This window comes from Mustela nivalis (assembly GCF_964662115.1).
Source record: "Mustela nivalis genome assembly, chromosome: 17".
Classification (NCBI taxonomy): domain Eukaryota; kingdom Metazoa; phylum Chordata; class Mammalia; order Carnivora; family Mustelidae; genus Mustela; species Mustela nivalis.
The window spans coordinates 31,474,799-31,480,059 of record NC_139036.1 but is presented as its reverse complement, the minus strand read 5'-3'; positions in this window follow the sequence as shown (position 1 = coordinate 31,480,059).

Genomic DNA, 5,261 nt, shown 5'->3' with positions numbered 1-5,261 from the left:
GATGTGGGCCTTGCTTCATTCATTTTTCTGATATTGTGTCCATTGCCTATCAGAAGTTTTCCTATATTCTTTGATAATTTCCTCTCCCCTGTTTCTTTTTCTTTTTTTAAAATTTATTTGACATTTATTTTATTTGATATTTTTATTTTATTTGACAGAGAGAGAGAACACAAGCAGGGGGAGCAGCAGTCAGAGGGAGAAGCAGGCTCCCTGCTGAGCAGCAGGGCTCAGTCCAAGGACTCTGGGATCATGACCTGAGCTTAACTGACTGAGCCACCCAGGCGCCCTGCTCTGTTCCTTCTCCTCTTTTCCCACAAACTTGGATTGGTTGAATCCTCACTTACTCCTCTATGTCTCTTACCGGTTGGCTCCTTTTTTCCATCTCTTCGTCCTGATATTTTCAAAGCATGCCAGTATATTTGAGCTTGAGAACAATTTGTCTTTTCAGCGTAAAGACTTATGTGAAAATATTTGTTATATTGTTTCTGTAATAACAGAGTGACTGGCATTTCAAACAAGTTTCACTTATGAGTTTAAGGATCACCATAAAACATAAATCAAAACTGCCTCAAATGAGCAAGGCTCTGAAAGTTAAACTACGAGATGAGAACAAGGGCTTTGAGAGGCATAAAATGAGGATTTGGGCAAGTAGGCAAAGCAGGAGCCAGGTAGAAAAAAAGAAACCATGATCTTAGCAAGTGCTTTGGGTGTTCCTTCAGTTCACCCGGCTCTGGGGACATGCTGCCCTCTGCCACCCCGGCCCGTGCAAGAAGAGGGTAGGAGGGTCAGCACACAGGCAGAGGAGCCAAAAGGGTCAAACCCCATCTGTGATGGGAGCGTCCCCAAGCAAGGCAGCAGGACTGAGAATGGCAGGGGGTCTTCCAGCCAAGGACAGAAACCGATCAAGGTACGAGACAGGGGAAGCAGGAGCCAGGCAGACAAATGGAGAACGGGGCTCAGACCAGGGCCCAGAGCGCTGCTTGAGTGGATGTTGGCAGCTGGCCAAGAGATTGACCGAGGCTCTGAATGTGGATGGGGCACACAAGGCCTGTGGGTCAAGAGAAGCAGCGCTCACCTGGCTCCTGGGGCTGAGGCTTTTGCTCATCCTAAACCTGTTAGCTCCTGCTGCAGTGCATTCCTCTAATGAAGATGAGGCAACAGAATAGGAGGAGACAGCAGAGGCTCAAAGACCTTCTGATGTCCTTGGACCCTGAGTGCATGACTTCCCCTTAAGCCCGTGTTCATCCTGTGTGCACACTGTGATGTTGTCCGAAGCTTTGTATTAGGCGCCTCCCCAACCTCTCCTCGCTTGTAGCCGGGTTTCACTGTGAGGGGGAGTGAGAAGCAGCATGTGCTTGAGAGTGTGCACACACACACACGCACACACGCACGCACCCCACTACCACCACCATCACCTCCACCACTATACCAGCTAATTCTTTCCTTCGTCGTTGAGAGTCTGCCCCACACTGTGTCCGCACAGACTGGGGCTGACGTCCCACACCGAATTGGGTGCCCTTCCCGTTTCTGTGTCCCATGGGGGAACAGACAGACGGACAGAAGGAGGTTGACCATTCCTTCCCCACTCAGCCACCTCCAGATGAGTTCTTCGGCAGGAGAGGAGGCTTGCAACCTGTTGTCCCCGTGTTCCTTGTTTATTTGCTAAAAGAATACTTTGGATAATTAGTCATTCATGCAAATGTTTACTTACTCAACAGACATTTATTGAGTTCCAAAAATGATAATAATTATCACTCACTGAGTGCTTACTCCGTGTCAGGCACAGTGCTAAGCCCTTTGCACTCTACTGTGAGCCAGATGTTAGGAAGACAGAAATAAAAATGCATGAACTGCCTTCAAGTTGTTGAGAGGCCAGTAACCGACATTGTAATCGTTTTGTGTAACCTTCACAACAACATCCCTGTGAAACCTTAACCTTGAGAGGAAGTGGGTATAATAGTTAAGAGTAGGGACTTTTATGTCAGGGACCTGGGTCTGAAACCTGTTTAGATCACTTTTTAGTTGTGTCGCCTTGGGCGTAGTACTTAACCTGCCTCAGTTTTCCCATCTGTACAATGGACAAGGAATTTAATAACAGCTGTGCTTTATGGAGTCATGAGGATTAAAGAAGGTATTGCATATAAATTGGTAGCATAGTGCTTGGCATGTGATGAGTTATTATTAAGGTACTGTGGGTATTAGTACTATTAAGTAACAGGTACTAATACCATTAAGGTACTATTACTAAGGTACTATGGGATCCCAGGAATTCACTTAGGATTATATTAAATTAAGGCCACTTAAACGCATTAATACTCACTGGATTACTGGGAGACAAGGGAGAAAGTGGAATTAGGATAAATGATTATTCTGGTCGGAAGCCCAACATCGGCCTCTAGCCCCCCATTAGTATTTCTGTGTGATAACACACACTTCTTCAGTTCCAGGTTCCGCCAGCGTAACACAGTGTGTGATTATAGTAGGCCTTGGAGAAATCTCTTCTTGCTTCTGAGATTCAGATTCTCCCTTTCTTTTCTCTTTTTTTTAAATTGAAGTGTAGTTGATGCACAATGTTACATTAGTTTCAGGTGTAAACCACACAGCACTTCAACCAGTCCAGTGTTCTGTTAGGCTTAGCTCCGGTGGGGGCGGAGGGTCCCATCTGCCACCCTACAATGTTGTTACAGCTAGATTCCTTGTACTGTAGCTGTTGTCCCCGTGACTTACTTCATTCAGATTCTTCCTCTTTCACAAAGTAAAGGCTGTAACAGTCCCACTTAGGAATTTGTCCGCCAAGTGTGTCTACTTCAGCATTGTTTACAATGGCACAGACTTGGAAGTGTGTCTGTTTGCGTCTATCAATGGGGAAATAGTTCTGAATTATGACATTCAGTAAGGAAGGCTATGTCGCTGCTAAAAAGATAGAGGTAAATCCATGCTAGCTGCTATGGAGAAACGTACTCTGTTGAGCCGTAACTTACATGCAATGAATGCACCCACTTCTGAGAATGTAGCTCTGGGCCTTTTGGCAAATGTATTCCCCTGAGGGTAGAGCCTGTTGCAGGGCTCCATCTCACAACCCCGACATCATGACCTGAGCCAAAACCAAGAGCTGGATGCTCAAATGACTGAACCACCCAGGCGCCTCAGTCATTATTCTGACTTCTGACACCGTAGATTTGTTTTGTCTTTTCTTAAACTCTGTGTTTTTGGAATTACAGTTTTAGAAAAAGTAGTCAGCTATGTTGTTGCGAGTAACAGTAGTTTCCTTTTTGTTGCTGCTGTGCCCAGTGTATTTGTGTCCCACTCACCCCCCAACTCCCACCCCACCCTGAAGCTTTAAACTCCAACACCCCACCCCCAGTGTGGCTATATTTGGAGATGGGCCCTTTAAGGAAGTAATTAAAGTTAAATGAGGTTATAGGGATAGGGCCTGATCCCATAGGATTAGTATTTTTTTTAAAGAAGAGATACCAGAGAGCTTGCTGTCTCTCTCTCCCTCCTTCCCTCTCCCTCTCTCCCCCCTCTCTCTCTTCCCCTCTCCCCCCTCTCTCCCCGCCCCCTCTCTCTCTTTCCCCCTCCCCTCTCTCTCCGTCCCCCCCTTTCCCTCTCACTCTCTCTCTGAAGGCACAAAGAAAAGGTCATGTGAACACAGAGCAGGATGGTTGCTTCCTATAAGCCAAGAGAACAGGTCTCAGAAACCTACTTTGCCAGTATCTTGATCTTGGACTTCCCAGGCTCCCAAATTGTGAGACATAAATTTTTGTTATTTAAGCTTTTGGTATTTTATGGCAGCATGAGCAGACTTTCTGAGTGGTATTATGTGGTTTGTTTGTGTACTATGGTTTCTTTATTCTCTAGAGAGGGACATTTGGGCTGTTCCAGTGTGGGGCCACATGTATAAAGTGTGTGTGTGTGTGTGTGTGTGTGTGTGTACATGAGTTCTCTTGGGTTTATACCTAGGGAGTGAATTTCTGTGTCATATGATAAATATATGTTGAACTGTATTAAAAACTGTCAGTTTCCCTAGGTGATAGTACCATTTCACACTGTAGCCAGAAATAAACGAGAGTTCTAGCTGCTCTTGACAGCACTGAGTATTTTCAGTCTTTTAAATTTTAGCCATTTCATGTGTATAACAGTCTGTCTTATTGTGGTTTTAATTTAATTCCTGATGACAAATGATGTGGAACAGGTATTCTCTTGATTATTAAGTTTTCATATTTTTGGAAATACTTTATTAAGTGTTTTGTCCTTTTTTGTTGCATTGTCTTTTTGTCTTTTTTTTTTTTAAGATTTTATTTATTTATTTGACAGCAGAGATCACAAGTAGGCAGAGAGGCAGGCAGAGAGAAAGGAGGAAGCAGGCTGTCCACAGAGCAGAGAGCCCAATGCAGGGCTCGATCCCAGGACTCTGAGACCATGACCTGAGCCGAAGGCAGAGGCTTTAACCCACTGAGCCACCCAGGCATCCTGTCTTTTTGTCTTCAATTTGTAGTAGTTTTTATCTACTCCAAATATAAGCCCTTTATCGACATACATACCTCAAGTATTTTTGCTGTTTGTCTATTGACTTTCTAAATTGTACACTCTGAAGAACAGAGTGACACACAGTTAATTTATGTTTCTTTTATGGTTAGTGCCTTTTGTGCCCTAAGAAATTTTTGCTTACGGCGAGGTCATGAAGCTATTTCCTGATTTAGAAGATTTTTCTATAAACCTTAGTTTCTGCTTTCATACTTAGGCCTCTGATCCATTTGAGCTAATATATTTTTTTAAGATTTTATTTATTTATTTGACAGAGAGAAACACAGCGAGAGAGGGAGCACAAGCAGGGGGAGTGGGACAGGGAGAAGCAGGCTTCCTGAGGAACAGGAAGCCCAATGCGGGGCTTGACCCCAGGACCCCGGGATCATGACCAAAACAGAAGGCAGCCGTTTAATGACTGAGCCACCCAGGTGCCCCTGAGTTAATATTTGTGTATGGTGTAAGGTCCAGGTTAAGGCTTATTATTTCCAGTATGGATATCAAGTTGTTCCAGCAACATGTGTGGAAAAGACGATCTTTTTCCCATTGAATTACCTTTGAAACTGTAAAAATTCAATCAATTCTACCATGTGTCTTGGTCTGTTTCTGGACTTTATTTTGCTGCCATTCATTTTTATGTAAATACCAGAGTAAATCTTGAAAGCAGGTAGTACAAGTCTTTCAATTTTGTTGTTTCTCATAACTGTCTTGACTCTTCTAGGATACTCTCATTT